Source organism: Taudactylus pleione, unplaced genomic scaffold, assembly GCF_031769625.1.
Source record: "Taudactylus pleione unplaced genomic scaffold, aTauple2 ptg000050l, whole genome shotgun sequence".
In the NCBI taxonomy this organism is placed as follows: domain Eukaryota; kingdom Metazoa; phylum Chordata; class Amphibia; order Anura; family Myobatrachidae; genus Taudactylus; species Taudactylus pleione.
Genome location: NW_028284452.1, coordinates 2,620,001 through 2,635,522, shown reverse-complemented (window position 1 = coordinate 2,635,522; position 15,522 = coordinate 2,620,001). Strand labels below are relative to the sequence as shown.

General features: G+C 31.9%; 21 non-coding genes across 21 annotated transcripts; all 21 read right to left on the bottom strand.

Annotated features, from left to right (window-relative positions):
- Positions 1 to 759: 759 nt before the first annotated feature.
- On the bottom strand, positions 760 to 841 carry TRNAS-AGA (transfer RNA serine (anticodon AGA)). Its single transcript has one exon. It is a non-coding gene; the product is annotated as a tRNA-Ser (tRNA).
- A 126-nt stretch (positions 842 to 967) lies between these two features.
- TRNAY-GUA (transfer RNA tyrosine (anticodon GUA)) lies at positions 968 to 1,057 on the bottom strand. Its single transcript is given in 2 exon segments — positions 968 to 1,003; positions 1,021 to 1,057. It is a non-coding gene; the product is annotated as a tRNA-Tyr (tRNA).
- A 1,083-nt stretch (positions 1,058 to 2,140) lies between these two features.
- TRNAS-AGA (transfer RNA serine (anticodon AGA)) lies at positions 2,141 to 2,222 on the bottom strand. The gene has a single exon. It is a non-coding gene; the product is annotated as a tRNA-Ser (tRNA).
- A 126-nt stretch (positions 2,223 to 2,348) lies between these two features.
- On the bottom strand, positions 2,349 to 2,438 carry TRNAY-GUA (transfer RNA tyrosine (anticodon GUA)). Its single transcript is given in 2 exon segments — positions 2,349 to 2,384; positions 2,402 to 2,438. It is a non-coding gene; the product is annotated as a tRNA-Tyr (tRNA).
- A 1,093-nt stretch (positions 2,439 to 3,531) lies between these two features.
- TRNAS-AGA (transfer RNA serine (anticodon AGA)) lies at positions 3,532 to 3,613 on the bottom strand. The gene has a single exon. It is a non-coding gene; the product is annotated as a tRNA-Ser (tRNA).
- A 126-nt stretch (positions 3,614 to 3,739) lies between these two features.
- On the bottom strand, positions 3,740 to 3,829 carry TRNAY-GUA (transfer RNA tyrosine (anticodon GUA)). The gene is given in 2 exon segments: positions 3,740 to 3,775; positions 3,793 to 3,829. It is a non-coding gene; the product is annotated as a tRNA-Tyr (tRNA).
- A 1,083-nt stretch (positions 3,830 to 4,912) lies between these two features.
- TRNAS-AGA (transfer RNA serine (anticodon AGA)) lies at positions 4,913 to 4,994 on the bottom strand. Its single transcript has one exon. It is a non-coding gene; the product is annotated as a tRNA-Ser (tRNA).
- Positions 4,995 to 5,120: 126 nt separating this feature from the next.
- On the bottom strand, positions 5,121 to 5,210 carry TRNAY-GUA (transfer RNA tyrosine (anticodon GUA)). Its single transcript is given in 2 exon segments — positions 5,121 to 5,156; positions 5,174 to 5,210. It is a non-coding gene; the product is annotated as a tRNA-Tyr (tRNA).
- Positions 5,211 to 6,303: 1,093 nt separating this feature from the next.
- TRNAS-AGA (transfer RNA serine (anticodon AGA)) lies at positions 6,304 to 6,385 on the bottom strand. Its single transcript has one exon. It is a non-coding gene; the product is annotated as a tRNA-Ser (tRNA).
- A 1,290-nt stretch (positions 6,386 to 7,675) lies between these two features.
- Positions 7,676 to 7,757, bottom strand: TRNAS-AGA (transfer RNA serine (anticodon AGA)). Its single transcript has one exon. It is a non-coding gene; the product is annotated as a tRNA-Ser (tRNA).
- A 126-nt stretch (positions 7,758 to 7,883) lies between these two features.
- On the bottom strand, positions 7,884 to 7,973 carry TRNAY-GUA (transfer RNA tyrosine (anticodon GUA)). Its single transcript is given in 2 exon segments — positions 7,884 to 7,919; positions 7,937 to 7,973. It is a non-coding gene; the product is annotated as a tRNA-Tyr (tRNA).
- Positions 7,974 to 9,066: 1,093 nt separating this feature from the next.
- On the bottom strand, positions 9,067 to 9,148 carry TRNAS-AGA (transfer RNA serine (anticodon AGA)). Its single transcript has one exon. It is a non-coding gene; the product is annotated as a tRNA-Ser (tRNA).
- Positions 9,149 to 9,273: 125 nt separating this feature from the next.
- TRNAY-GUA (transfer RNA tyrosine (anticodon GUA)) lies at positions 9,274 to 9,363 on the bottom strand. The gene is given in 2 exon segments: positions 9,274 to 9,309; positions 9,327 to 9,363. It is a non-coding gene; the product is annotated as a tRNA-Tyr (tRNA).
- A 1,093-nt stretch (positions 9,364 to 10,456) lies between these two features.
- Positions 10,457 to 10,538, bottom strand: TRNAS-AGA (transfer RNA serine (anticodon AGA)). The gene has a single exon. It is a non-coding gene; the product is annotated as a tRNA-Ser (tRNA).
- A 126-nt stretch (positions 10,539 to 10,664) lies between these two features.
- On the bottom strand, positions 10,665 to 10,754 carry TRNAY-GUA (transfer RNA tyrosine (anticodon GUA)). Its single transcript is given in 2 exon segments — positions 10,665 to 10,700; positions 10,718 to 10,754. It is a non-coding gene; the product is annotated as a tRNA-Tyr (tRNA).
- Positions 10,755 to 11,837: 1,083 nt separating this feature from the next.
- TRNAS-AGA (transfer RNA serine (anticodon AGA)) lies at positions 11,838 to 11,919 on the bottom strand. Its single transcript has one exon. It is a non-coding gene; the product is annotated as a tRNA-Ser (tRNA).
- A 126-nt stretch (positions 11,920 to 12,045) lies between these two features.
- On the bottom strand, positions 12,046 to 12,135 carry TRNAY-GUA (transfer RNA tyrosine (anticodon GUA)). The gene is given in 2 exon segments: positions 12,046 to 12,081; positions 12,099 to 12,135. It is a non-coding gene; the product is annotated as a tRNA-Tyr (tRNA).
- Positions 12,136 to 13,218: 1,083 nt separating this feature from the next.
- Positions 13,219 to 13,300, bottom strand: TRNAS-AGA (transfer RNA serine (anticodon AGA)). The gene has a single exon. It is a non-coding gene; the product is annotated as a tRNA-Ser (tRNA).
- Positions 13,301 to 13,426: 126 nt separating this feature from the next.
- TRNAY-GUA (transfer RNA tyrosine (anticodon GUA)) lies at positions 13,427 to 13,516 on the bottom strand. The gene is given in 2 exon segments: positions 13,427 to 13,462; positions 13,480 to 13,516. It is a non-coding gene; the product is annotated as a tRNA-Tyr (tRNA).
- A 1,093-nt stretch (positions 13,517 to 14,609) lies between these two features.
- Positions 14,610 to 14,691, bottom strand: TRNAS-AGA (transfer RNA serine (anticodon AGA)). Its single transcript has one exon. It is a non-coding gene; the product is annotated as a tRNA-Ser (tRNA).
- Positions 14,692 to 14,817: 126 nt separating this feature from the next.
- Positions 14,818 to 14,907, bottom strand: TRNAY-GUA (transfer RNA tyrosine (anticodon GUA)). Its single transcript is given in 2 exon segments — positions 14,818 to 14,853; positions 14,871 to 14,907. It is a non-coding gene; the product is annotated as a tRNA-Tyr (tRNA).
- Between the last annotated feature and the right edge of the window lie 615 nt (positions 14,908 to 15,522).

Below are 15,522 nucleotides of genomic sequence, written 5' to 3'. Positions count from 1 at the left end.
TGTTTTTTTAAGTGTTTAATTGTTGAAGAAATAATGGGGCCCAAATATAATATTGCAGCAAAACAAAATATAGAAAAAGCTACGTTGCATATGTAAATTAAAATCAACTAATCAAAAATATGCCATATCAAAATCGTATCTACCTTAGAACTCACAAATTAACAGATTTATCTACTAACAATTGGGCTTAATTTTGCACATTCTAATGACCAAATGTATTTGATATTTTGCTAGATATAGCTTTAAAACATCAACACTTTTTCACTTTTCAAATTTAGCTTGTTTTTTTAACTGTTTAATTGTTCAAGAAATAATGGAGCCCAAATATAATCTTGCAGCAAACCAAAATATGGAAAGCTAATTTCTTTATGTAAATTAAAATCAACTAATCAAAAATATGCCATATCAAAACACAATTTGTCTTGTATCTACCTTAGAACTCACAGATTAACAGATTAATCTCCTAACAATTGATCTTAATTTTGCACCTTCTAGTGTGCCAAATGTCTTTGATATTTTGCTAGATATACAAACATTTCTTTCAATGTTGACATTGAATATGCATTTCCAAATAAATAAAAGGTAATCAGTGTGGCTGCTAAGAGTGACTGGGCTTAGGCTCAATGAATGGAAGAAAATGTGTGAAAGATAAAAAAGAGAACAGACTGGCATCCCAAATATTTTGATGCACTAATGCCTGTTCTCACTCTTAGCATCACTAGCTGCAAGATTTGAAGAAAAAGAAAACATCAATCTGCACGTAGTCGGCAGGTTTTGAACCTACGCGGGGAGACCCCAATGGATTTCTAGTCCATCGCCTTAACCACTCGGCCACAACTACCTCACATGTGTTAAAGTGTTTATTTTAACATAATTAGGAGAAGGGTTTATGTTTTGCATGGTTTGCATGGTTTAGAATGTGTAAAATTACATAAATGGCCATCTAAGATAATAAAAAAAAATTGTTTCCTTTGAGCCGGAATTGAACCAGCGACCTAGGGATTGCTGTACCAAACTCCTCTACAGTCCTCCGCTCTACCAGCTGAGCTATCGAAGGTTCCCTATAGAAATCATCTACACTATATCTGATGGAGTGGACATGCAAAACTTTTCACTATCTAAAACTTACCCAATAAAGTAATTAAACTAGACAAAAGTTATTTATATGTTTATTCCTGTTTTGCATAAGCATCACAAATAATCATGCTTAATGATTTGCTAAATATCACCAGAAGTTTAACTTAAATTTGTTATTTTTCTATCATCTGGCAACAGCTAGTTTAGACAGCAGTTTTCATAGATCTTCCATCTGTAGCCACATTTACATCAAGATTAGAGATACTTTAAAATATCAACACTTTTTCACTTTTCAAATTTAGCTTGTTTTTTTAAGTGTTTAATTGTTGAAGAAATAATGGGGCCCAAATATAATATTGCAGCAAAACAAAATATAGAAAAAGCTACGTTGCATATGTAAATTAAAATCAACTAATCAAAAATATGCCATATCAAAATCGTATCTACCTTAGAACTCACAAATTAACAGATTTATCTACTAACAATTGGGCTTAATTTTGCACATTCTAATGACCAAATGTATTTGATATTTTGCTAGATATAGCTTTAAAACATCAACACTTTTTCACTTTTCAAATTTAGCTTGTTTTTTTAACTGTTTAATTGTTCAAGAAATAATGGAGCCCAAATATAATCTTGCAGCAAACCAAAATATGGAAAGCTAATTTCTTTATGTAAATTAAAATCAACTAATCAAAAATATGCCATATCAAAACACAATTTGTCTTGTATCTACCTTAGAACTCACAGATTAACAGATTAATCTCCTAACAATTGATCTTAATTTTGCACCTTCTAGTGTGCCAAATGTCTTTGATATTTTGCTAGATATACAAACATTTCTTTCAATGTTGACATTGAATATGCATTTCCAAATAAATAAAAGGTAATCAGTGTGGCTGCTAAGAGTGACTGGGCTTAGGCTCAATGAATGGAAGAAAATGTGTGAAAGATAAAAAAGAGAACAGACTGGCATCCCAAATATTTTGATGCACTAATGCCTGTTCTCACTCTTAGCATCACTAGCTGCAAGATTTGAAGAAAAAGAAAACATCAATCTGCACGTAGTCGGCAGGTTTTGAACCTACGCGGGGAGACCCCAATGGATTTCTAGTCCATCGCCTTAACCACTCGGCCACAACTACCTCACATGTGTTAAAGTGTTTATTTTAACATAATTAGGAGAAGGGTTTATGTTTTGCATGGTTTGCATGGTTTAGAATGTGTAAAATTACATAAATGGCCATCTAAGATAATAAAAAAAAATTGTTTCCTTCGAGCCGGAATTGAACCAGCGACCTAAGGATTGCTGTACCAAACTCCTCTACAGTCCTCCGCTCTACCAGCTGAGCTATCGAAGGTTCCCTATAGAAATCATCTACACTATATCTGATGGAGTGGACATGCAAAACTTTTCACTATCTAAAACTTACCCAATAAAGTAATTAAACTAGACAAAAGTTATTTATATGTTTATTCCTGTTTTGCATAAGCATCACAAATAATCATGCTTAATGATTTGCTAAATATCACCAGAAGTTTAACTTAAATTTGTTATTTTTCTATCATCTGGCAACAGCTAGTTTAGACAGCAGTTTTCATAGATCTTCCATCTGTAGCCACATTTACATCAAGATTAGAGATACTTTAAAATATCAACACTTTTTCACTTTTCAAATTTAGCTTGTTTTTTTAAGTGTTTAATTGTTGAAGAAATAATGGGGCCCAAATATAATATTGCAGCAAAACAAAATATAGAAAAAGCTACGTTGCATATGTAAATTAAAATCAACTAATCAAAAATATGCCATATCAAAATCGTATCTACCTTAGAACTCACAAATTAACAGATTTATCTACTAACAATTGGGCTTAATTTTGCACATTCTAATGACCAAATGTATTTGATATTTTGCTAGATATAGCTTTAAAACATCAACACTTTTTCACTTTTCAAATTTAGCTTGTTTTTTTAACTGTTTAATTGTTCAAGAAATAATGGAGCCCAAATATAATCTTGCAGCAAACCAAAATATGGAAAGCTAATTTCTTTATGTAAATTAAAATCAACTAATCAAAAATATGCCATATCAAAACACAATTTGTCTTGTATCTACCTTAGAACTCACAGATTAACAGATTAATCTCCTAACAATTGATCTTAATTTTGCACCTTCTAGTGTGCCAAATGTCTTTGATATTTTGCTAGATATACAAACATTTCTTTCAATGTTGACATTGAATATGCATTTCCAAATAAATAAAAGGTAATCAGTGTGGCTGCTAAGAGTGACTGGGCTTAGGCTCAATGAATGGAAGAAAATGTGTGAAAGATAAAAAAGAGAACAGACTGGCATCCCAAATATTTTGATGCACTAATGCCTGTTCTCACTCTTAGCATCACTAGCTGCAAGATTTGGTAAAATTTGAAGAAAAAGAAAACATCAATCTGCACGTAGTCGGCAGGATTTGAACCTACGCGGGGAGACCCCAATGGATTTCTAGTCCATCGCCTTAACCACTCGGCCACAACTACCTCACATGTGTTAAAGTGTTTATTTTAACATAATTAGGAGAAGGGTTTATGTTTTGCATGGTTTGCATGGTTTAGAATGTGTAAAATTACATAAATGGCCATCTAAGATAATAAAAAAAAATTGTTTCCTTCGAGCCGGAATTGAACCAGCGACCTAAGGATTGCTGTACCAAACTCCTCTACAGTCCTCCGCTCTACCAGCTGAGCTATCGAAGGTTCCCTATAGAAATCATCTACACTATATCTGATGGAGTGGACATGTAAAACTTTTCACTATCTAAAACTTACCCAATAAAGTAATTAAACTAGACAAAAGTTATTTATATGTTTATTCCTGTTTTGCATAAGCATCACAAATAATCATGCTTAATGATTTGCTAAATATCACCAGAAGTTTAACTTAAATTTGTTATTTTTCTATCATCTGGCAACAGCTAGTTTAGAAAGCAGTTTTCATAGATCTTCCATCTGTAGCCACATTTACATCAAGATTAGAGATACTTTAAAATATCAACACTTTTTCACTTTTCAAATTTAGCTTGTTTTTTTAAGTGTTTAATTGTTGAAGAAATAATGGGGCCCAAATATAATATTGCAGCAAAACAAAATATAGAAAAAGCTACGTTGCATATGTAAATTAAAATCAACTAATCAAAAATATGCCATATCAAAATCGTATCTACCTTAGAACTCACAAATTAACAGATTTATCTACTAACAATTGGGCTTAATTTTGCACATTCTAATGACCAAATGTATTTGATATTTTGCTAGATATAGCTTTAAAACATCAACACTTTTTCACTTTTCAAATTTAGCTTGTTTTTTTAACTGTTTAATTGTTCAAGAAATAATGGAGCCCAAATATAATCTTGCAGCAAACCAAAATATGGAAAGCTAATTTCTTTATGTAAATTAAAATCAACTAATCAAAAATATGCCATATCAAAACACAATTTGTCTTGTATCTACCTTAGAACTCACAGATTAACAGATTAATCTCCTAACAATTGATCTTAATTTTGCACCTTCTAGTGTGCCAAATGTCTTTGATATTTTGCTAGATATACAAACATTTCTTTCAATGTTGACATTGAATATGCATTTCCAAATAAATAAAAGGTAATCAGTGTGGCTGCTAAGAGTGACTGGGCTTAGGCTCAATGAATGGAAGAAAATGTGTGAAAGATAAAAAAGAGAACAGACTGGCATCCCAAATATTTTGATGCACTAATGCCTGTTCTCACTCTTAGCATCACTAGCTGCAAGATTTGAAGAAAAAGAAAACATCAATCTGCACGTAGTCGGCAGGTTTTGAACCTACGCGGGGAGACCCCAATGGATTTCTAGTCCATCACCTTAACCACTCGGCCACAACTACCTCACATGTGTTAAAGTGTTTATTTTAACATAATTAGGAGAAGGGTTTATGTTTTGCATGGTTTGCATGGTTTAGAATGTGTAAAATTACATAAATGGCCATCTAAGATAATAAAAAAAAATTGTTTCCTTTGAGCCGGAATTGAACCAGCGACCTAGGGATTGCTGTACCAAACTCCTCTACAGTCCTCCGCTCTACCAGCTGAGCTATCGAAGGTTCCCTATAGAAATCATCTACACTATATCTGATGGAGTGGACATGCAAAACTTTTCACTATCTAAAACTTACCCAATAAAGTAATTAAACTAGACAAAAGTTATTTATATGTTTATTCCTGTTTTGCATAAGCATCACAAATAATCATGCTTAATGATTTGCTAAATATCACCAGAAGTTTAACTTAAATTTGTTATTTTTCTATCATCTGGCAACAGCTAGTTTAGAAAGCAGTTTTCATAGATCTTCCATCTGTAGCCACATTTACATCAAGATTAGAGATACTTTAAAATATCAACACTTTTTCACTTTTCAAATTTAGCTTGTTTTTTTAAGTGTTTAATTGTTGAAGAAATAATGGGGCCCAAATATAATATTGCAGCAAAACAAAATATAGAAAAAGCTACGTTGCATATGTAAATTAAAATCAACTAATCAAAAATATGCCATATCAAAATCGTATCTACCTTAGAACTCACAAATTAACAGATTTATCTACTAACAATTGGGCTTATTTTTGCACATTCTAATGACCAAATGTATTTGATATTTTGCTAGATATAGCTTTAAAACATCAACACTTTTTCACTTTTCAAATTTAGCTTGTTTTTTTAACTGTTTAATTGTTCAAGAAATAATGGAGCCCAAATATAATCTTGCAGCAAACCAAAATATGGAAAGCTAATTTCTTTATGTAAATTAAAATCAACTAATCAAAAATATGCCATATCAAAACACAATTTGTCTTGTATCTACCTTAGAACTCACAGATTAACAGATGAATCTCCTAACAATTGATCTTAATTTTGCACCTTCTAGTGTGCCAAATGTCTTTGATATTTTGCTAGATATACAAACATTTCTTTCAATGTTGACATTGAATATGCATTTCCAAATAAATAAAAGGTAATCAGTGTGGCTGCTAAGAGTGACTGGGCTTAGGCTCAATGAATGGAAGAAAATGTGTGAAAGATAAAAGAGAGAACAGACTGGCATCCCAAATATTTTGATGCACTAATGCCTGTTCTCACTCTTAGCATCACTAGCTGCAAGATTTGGTAAAATTTGAAGAAAAAGAAAACATCAATCTGCACGTAGTCGGCAGGATTTGAACCTACACGGGGAGACCCCAATGGATTTCTAGTCCATCGCCTTAACCACTCGGCCACAACTACCTCACATGTGTTAAAGTGTTTATTTTAACATAATTAGGAGAATGGTTTATGTTTTGCATGGTTTGCATGGTTTAGAATGTGTAAAATTACATAAAATGCCATCTAAGATAATAAAAAAAAATTGTTTCCTTCGAGCCGGAATTGAACCAGCGGAATTGTACCAAACTCCTCTACAGTCCTCCGCTCTACCAGCTGAGCTATCGAAGGTTCCTTATAGAAATCATCTACACTATATCTGATGGAGTGGACATGTAAAACTTTTCACTATCTAAAACTTACCCAATAAAGTAATTAAACTAGACAAAAGTTATTTATATGTTTATTCCTGTTTTGCATAAGCATCACAAATAATCATGCTTAATGATTTGCTAAATATCACCAGAAGTTTAACTTAAATTTGTTATTTTTCTATCATCTGGCAACAGCTAGTTTAGAAAGCAGTTTTCATAGATCTTCCATCTGTAGCCACATTTACATCAAGATTAGAGATACTTTAAAATATCAACACTTTTTCACTTTTCAAATTTAGCTTGTTTTTTTAAGTGTTTAATTGTTGAAGAAATAATGGGGCCCAAATATAATATTGCAGCAAAACAAAATATAGAAAAAGCTACGTTGCATATGTAAATTAAAATCAACTAATCAAAAATATGCCATATCAAAATCGTATCTACCTTAGAACTCACAAATTAACAGATTTATCTACTAACAATTGGGCTTAATTTTGCACATTCTAATGACCAAATGTATTTGATATTTTGCTAGATATAGCTTTAAAACATCAACACTTTTTCACTTTTCAAATTTAGCTTGTTTTTTTAACTGTTTAATTGTTCAAGAAATAATGGAGCCCAAATATAATCTTGCAGCAAACCAAAATATGGAAAGCTAATTTCTTTATGTAAATTAAAATCAACTAATCAAAAATATGCCATATCAAAACACAATTTGTCTTGTATCTACCTTAGAACTCACAGATTAACAGATTAATCTCCTAACAATTGATCTTAATTTTGCACCTTCTAGTGTGCCAAATGTCTTTGATATTTTGCTAGATATACAAACATTTCTTTCAATGTTGACATTGAATATGCATTTCCAAATAAATAAAAGGTAATCAGTGTGGCTGCTAAGAGTGACTGGGCTTAGGCTCAATGAATGGAAGAAAATGTGTGAAAGATAAAAAAGAGAACAGACTGGCATCCCAAATATTTTGATGCACTAATGCCTGTTCTCACTCTTAGCATCACTAGCTGCAAGATTTGAAGAAAAAGAAAACATCAATCTGCACGTAGTCGGCAGGTTTTGAACCTACGCGGGGAGACCCCAATGGATTTCTAGTCCATCGCCTTAACCACTCGGCCACAACTACCTCACATGTGTTAAAGTGTTTATTTTAACATAATTAGGAGAAGGGTTTATGTTTTGCATGGTTTGCATGGTTTAGAATGTGTAAAATTACATAAATGGCCATCTAAGATAATAAAAAAAAATTGTTTCCTTCGAGCCGGAATTGAACCAGCGACCTAAGGATTGCTGTACCAAACTCCTCTACAGTCCTCCGCTCTACCAGCTGAGCTATCGAAGGTTCCCTATAGAAATCATCTACACTATATCTGATGGAGTGGACATGCAAAACTTTTCACTATCTAAAACTTACCCAATAAAGTAATTAAACTAGACAAAAGTTATTTATATGTTTATTCCTGTTTTGCATAAGCATCACAAATAATCATGCTTAATGATTTGCTAAATATCACCAGAAGTTTAACTTAAATTTGTTATTTTTCTATCATCTGGCAACAGCTAGTTTAGACAGCAGTTTTCATAGATCTTCCATCTGTAGCCACATTTACATCAAGATTAGAGATACTTTAAAATATCAACACTTTTTCACTTTTCAAATTTAGCTTGTTTTTTTAAGTGTTTAATTGTTGAAGAAATAATGGGGCCCAAATATAATATTGCAGCAAAACAAAATATAGAAAAAGCTACGTTGCATATGTAAATTAAAATCAACTAATCAAAAATATGCCATATCAAAATCGTATCTACCTTAGAACTCACAAATTAACAGATTTATCTACTAACAATTGGGCTTAATTTTGCACATTCTAATGACCAAATGTATTTGATATTTTGCTAGATATAGCTTTAAAACATCAACACTTTTTCACTTTTCAAATTTAGCTTGTTTTTTTAACTGTTTAATTGTTCAAGAAATAATGGAGCCCAAATATAATCTTGCAGCAAACCAAAATATGGAAAGCTAATTTCTTTATGTAAATTAAAATCAACTAATCAAAAATATGCCATATCAAAACACAATTTGTCTTGTATCTACCTTAGAACTCACAGATTAACAGATTAATCTCCTAACAATTGATCTTAATTTTGCACCTTCTAGTGTGCCAAATGTCTTTGATATTTTGCTAGATATACAAACATTTCTTTCAATGTTGACATTGAATATGCATTTCCAAATAAATAAAAGGTAATCAGTGTGGCTGCTAAGAGTGACTGGGCTTAGGCTCAATGAATGGAAGAAAATGTGTGAAAGATAAAAAAGAGAACAGACTGGCATCCCAAATATTTTGATGCACTAATGCCTGTTCTCACTCTTAGCATCACTAGCTGCAAGATTTGGTAAAATTTGAAGAAAAAGAAAACATCAATCTGCACGTAGTCGGCAGGATTTGAACCTACACGGGGAGACCCCAATGGATTTCTAGTCCATCGCCTTAACCACTCGGCCACAACTACCTCACATGTGTTAAAGTGTTTATTTTAACATAATTAGGAGAATGGTTTATGTTTTGCATGGTTTGCATGGTTTAGAATGTGTAAAATTACATAAATGGCCATCTAAGGTAATAAAAAAAATTGTTTCCTTCGAGCCAGAATTGAACCAGCGACCTAAGGATTGCTGTACCAAACTCCTCTACAGTCCTCCGCTCTACCAGCTGAGCTATCGAAGGTTCCTTATAGAAATCATCTACACTATATCTGATGGAGTGGACATGTAAAACTTTTCACTATCTAAAACTTACCCAATAAAGTAATTAAACTAGACAAAAGTTATTTATATGTTTATTCCTGTTTTGCATAAGCATCACAAATAATCATGCTTAATGATTTGCTAAATATCACCAGAAGTTTAACTTAAATTTGTTATTTTTCTATCATCTGGCAACAGCTAGTTTAGAAAGCAGTTTTCATAGATCTTCCATCTGTAGCCACATTTACATCAAGATTAGAGATACTTTAAAATATCAACACTTTTTCACTTTTCAAATTTAGCTTGTTTTTTTAAGTGTTTAATTGTTGAAGAAATAATGGGGCCCAAATATAATATTGCAGCAAAACAAAATATAGAAAAAGCTACGTTGCATATGTAAATTAAAATCAACTAATCAAAAATATGCCATATCAAAATCGTATCTACCTTAGAACTCACAAATTAACAGATTTATCTACTAACAATTGGGCTTATTTTTGCACATTCTAATGACCAAATGTATTTGATATTTTGCTAGATATAGCTTTAAAACATCAACACTTTTTCACTTTTCAAATTTAGCTTGTTTTTTTAACTGTTTAATTGTTCAAGAAATAATGGAGCCCAAATATAATCTTGCAGCAAACCAAAATATGGAAAGCTAATTTCTTTATGTAAATTAAAATCAACTAATCAAAAATATGCCATATCAAAACACAATTTGTCTTGTATCTACCTTAGAACTCACAGATTAACAGATGAATCTCCTAACAATTGATCTTAATTTTGCACCTTCTAGTGTGCCAAATGTCTTTGATATTTTGCTAGATATACAAACATTTCTTTCAATGTTGACATTGAATATGCATTTCCAAATAAATAAAAGGTAATCAGTGTGGCTGCTAAGAGTGACTGGGCTTAGGCTCAATGAATGGAAGAAAATGTGTGAAAGATAAAAGAGAGAACAGACTGGCATCCCAAATATTTTGATGCACTAATGCCTGTTCTCACTCTTAGCATCACTAGCTGCAAGATTTGGTAAAATTTGAAGAAAAAGAAAACATCAATCTGCACGTAGTCGGCAGGATTTGAACCTACACGGGGAGACCCCAATGGATTTCTAGTCCATCGCCTTAACCACTCGGCCACAACTACCTCACATGTGTTAAAGTGTTTATTTTAACATAATTAGGAGAATGGTTTATGTTTTGCATGGTTTGCATGGTTTAGAATGTGTAAAATTACATAAAATGCCATCTAAGATAATAAAAAAAAATTGTTTCCTTTGAGCCGGAATTGAACCAGCGACCTAAGGATTGCTGTACCAAACTCCTCTACAGTCCTCCGCTCTACCAGCTGAGCTATCGAAGGTTCCTTATAGAAATCATCTACACTATATCTGATGGAGTGGACATGTAAAACTTTTCACTATCTAAAACTTACCCAATAAAGTAATTAAACTAGACAAAAGTTATTTATATGTTTATTCCTGTTTTGCATAAGCATCACAAATAATCATGCTTAATGATTTGCTAAATATCACCAGAAGTTTAACTTAAATTTGTTATTTTTCTATCATCTGGCAACAGCTAGTTTAGAAAGCAGTTTTCATAGATCTTCCATCTGTAGCCACATTTACATCAAGATTAGAGATACTTTAAAATATCAACACTTTTTCACTTTTCAAATTTAGCTTGTTTTTTTAAGTGTTTAATTGTTGAAGAAATAATGGGGCCCAAATATAATATTGCAGCAAAACAAAATATAGAAAAAGCTACGTTGCATATGTAAATTAAAATCAACTAATCAAAAATATGCCATATCAAAATCGTATCTACCTTAGAACTCACAAATTAACAGATTTATCTACTAACAATTGGGCTTAATTTTGCACATTCTAATGACCAAATGTATTTGATATTTTGCTAGATATAGCTTTAAAACATCAACACTTTTTCACTTTTCAAATTTAGCTTGTTTTTTTAACTGTTTAATTGTTCAAGAAATAATGGAGCCCAAATATAATCTTGCAGCAAACCAAAATATGGAAAGCTAATTTCTTTATGTAAATTAAAATCAACTAATCAAAAATATGCCATATCAAAACACAATTTGTCTTGTATCTACCTTAGAACTCACAGATTAACAGATGAATCTCCTAACAATTGATCTTAATTTTGCACCTTCTAGTGTGCCAAATGTCTTTGATATTTTGCTAGATATACAAACATTTCTTTCAATGTTGACATTGAATATGCATTTCCAAATAAATAAAAGGTAATCAGTGTGGCTGCTAAGAGTGACTGGGCTTAGGCTCAATGAATGGAAGAAAATGTGTGAAAGATAAAAAAGAGAACAGACTGGCATCCCAAATATTTTGATGCACTAATGCCTGTTCTCACTCTTAGCATCACTAGCTGCAAGATTTGAAGAAAAAGAAAACATCAATCTGCACGTAGTCGGCAGGATTTGAACCTACGCGGGGAGACCCCAATGGATTTCTAGTCCATCGCCTTAACCACTCGGCCACAACTACCTCACATGTGTTAAAGTGTTTATTTTAACATAATTAGGAGAAGGGTTTATGTTTTGCATGGTTTGCATGGTTTAGAATGTGTAAAATTACATAAATGGCCATCTAAGATAATAAAAAAAAATTGTTTCCTTTGAGCCGGAATTGAACCAGTGACCTAAGGATTGCTGTACCAAACTCCTCTACAGTCCTCCGCTCTACCAGCTGAGCTATCGAAGGTTCCCTATAGAAATCATCTACACTATATCTGATGGAGTGGACATGTAAAACTTTTCACTATCTAAAACTTACCCAATAAAGTAATTAAACTAGACAAAAGTTATTTATATGTTTATTCCTGTTTTGCATAAGCATCACAAATAATCATGCTTAATGATTTGCTAAATATCACCAGAAGTTTAACTTAAATTTGTTATTTTTCTATCATCTGGCAACAGCTAGTTTAGAAAGCAGTTTTCATAGATCTTCCATCTGTAGCCACATTTACATCAAGATTAGAGATACTTTAAAATATCAACACTTTTTCACTTTTCAAATTTAGCTTGTTTTTTTAAGTGTTTAATTGTTGAAGAAATAATGGGGCCCAAATATAATATTGCAGCAAAACAAAATATAGAAAAAGCTACGTTGCATATGTAAATTAAAATCAACTAATCAAAAATATGCCATATCAAAATCGTATCTACCTTAGAACTCACAAATTAACAGATTTATCTACTAACAATTGGGCTTAATTTTGCACATTCTAATGACCAAATGTATTTGATATTTTGCTAGATATAGCTTTAAAACATCAACACTTTTTCACTTTTCAAATTTAGCTTGTTTTTTTAACTGTTTAATTGTTCAAGAAATAATGGAGCCCAAATATAATCTTGCAGCAAACCAAAATATGGAAAGCTAATTTCTTTATGTAAATTAAAATCAACTAATCAAAAATATGCCATATCAAAACACAATTTGTCTTGTATCTACCTTAGAACTCACAGATTAACAGATTAATCTCCTAACAATTGATCTTAATTTTGCACCTTCTAGTGTGCCAAATGTCTTTGATATTTTGCTAGATATACAAACATTTCTTTCAATGTTGACATTGAATATGCATTTCCAAATAAATAAAAGGTAATCAGTGTGGCTGCTAAGAGTGACTGGGCTTAGGCTCAATGAATGGAAGAAAATGTGTGAAAGATAAAAAAGAGAACAGACTGGCATCCCAAATATTTTGATGCACTAATGCCTGTTCTCACTCTTAGCATCACTAGCTGCAAGATTTGAAGAAAAAGAAAACATCAATCTGCACGTAGTCGGCAGGATTTGAACCTACGCGGGGAGACCCCAATGGATTTCTAGTCCATCGCCTTAACCACTCGGCCACAACTACCTCACATGTGTTAAAGTGTTTATTTTAACATAATTAGGAGAAGGGTTTATGTTTTGCATGGTTTGCATGGTTTAGAATGTGTAAAATTACATAAATGGCCATCTAAGATAATAAAAAAAAATTGTTTCCTTTGAGCCGGAATTGAACCAGTGACCTAAGGATTGCTGTACCAAACTCCTCTACAGTCCTCCGCTCTACCAGCTGAGCTATCGAAGGTTCCCTATAGAAATCATCTACACTATATCTGATGGAGTGGACATGTAAAACTTTTCACTATCTAAAACTTACCCAATAAAGTAATTAAACTAGACAAAAGTTATTTATATGTTTATTCCTGTTTTGCATAAGCATCACAAATAATCATGCTTAATGATTTGCTAAATATCACCAGAAGTTTAACTTAAATTTGTTATTTTTCTATCATCTGGCAACAGCTAGTTTAGAAAGCAGTTTTCATAGATCTTCCATCTGTAGCCACATTTACATCAAGATTAGAGATACTTTAAAATATCAACACTTTTTCACTTTTCAAATTTAGCTTGTTTTTTTAAGTGTTTAATTGTTGAAGAAATAATGGGGCCCAAATATAATATTGCAGCAAAACAAAATATAGAAAAAGCTACGTTGCATATGTAAATTAAAATCAACTAATCAAAAATATGCCATATCAAAATCGTATCTACCTTAGAACTCACAAATTAACAGATTTATCTACTAACAATTGGGCTTAATTTTGCACATTCTAATGACCAAATGTATTTGATATTTTGCTAGATATAGCTTTAAAACATCAACACTTTTTCACTTTTCAAATTTAGCTTGTTTTTTTAACTGTTTAATTGTTCAAGAAATAATGGAGCCCAAATATAATCTTGCAGCAAACCAAAATATGGAAAGCTAATTTCTTTATGTAAATTAAAATCAACTAATCAAAAATATGCCATATCAAAACACAATTTGTCTTGTATCTACCTTAGAACTCACAGATTAACAGATTAATCTCCTAACAATTGATCTTAATTTTGCACCTTCTAGTGTGCCAAATGTCTTTGATATTTTGCTAGATATACAAACATTTCTTTCAATGTTGACATTGAATATGCATTTCCAAATAAATAAAAGGTAATCAGTGTGGCTGCTAAGAGTGACTGGGCTTAGGCTCAATGAATGGAAGAAAATGTGTGAAAGATAAAAAAGAGAACAGACTGGCATCCCAAATATTTTGATGCACTAATGCCTGTTCTCACTCTTAGCATCACTAGCTGCAAGATTTGGTAAAATTTGAAGAAAAAGAAAACATCAATCTGCACGTAGTCGGCAGGATTTGAACCTACACGGGGAGACCCCTATGGATTTCTAGTCCATCGCCTTAACCACTCGGCCACAACTACCTCAAATGTGTTAAAGTGTTTATTTTAACATAATTAGGAGAAGGGTTTATGTTTTGCATGGTTTGCATGGTTTAGAATGTGTAAAATTACATAAATGGCCATCTAAGATAATAAAAAAAAATTGTTTCCTTCGAGCCGGAATTGAACCAGTGACCTAAGGATTGCTGTACCAAACTCCTCTACAGTCCTCCGCTCTACCAGCTGAGCTATCGAAGGTTCCTTATAGAAATCATCTACACTATATCTGATGGAGTGGACATGTAAAACTTTTCACTATCTAAAACTTACCCAATAAAGTAATTAAACTAGACAAAAGTTATTTATATGTTTATTCCTGTTTTGCATAAGCATCACAAATAATCATGCTTAATGATTTGCTAAATATCACCAGAAGTTTAACTTAAATTTGTTATTTTTCTATCATCTGGCAACAGCTAGTTTAGAAAACAGTTTTCATAGATCTTCCATCTGTAGCCACATTTACATCAAGATTAGAGATACTTTAAAATATCAACACTTTTTCACTTTTCAAATTTAGCTTGTTTTTTTAAGTGTTTAATTGTTGAAGAAATAATGGGGCCCAAATATAATATTGCAGCAAAACAAAATATAGAAAAAGCTACGTTGCATATGTAAATTAAAATCAACTAATCAAAAATATGCCATATCAAAATCGTATCTACCTTAGAACTCACAAATTAACAGATTTATCTACTAACAATTGGGCTTAATTTTGCACATTCTAATGACCAAATGTATTTGATATTTTGCTAGATATAGCTTTAAAACATCAACACTTTTTCACTTTTCAAATTTAGCTTGTTTTTTTAA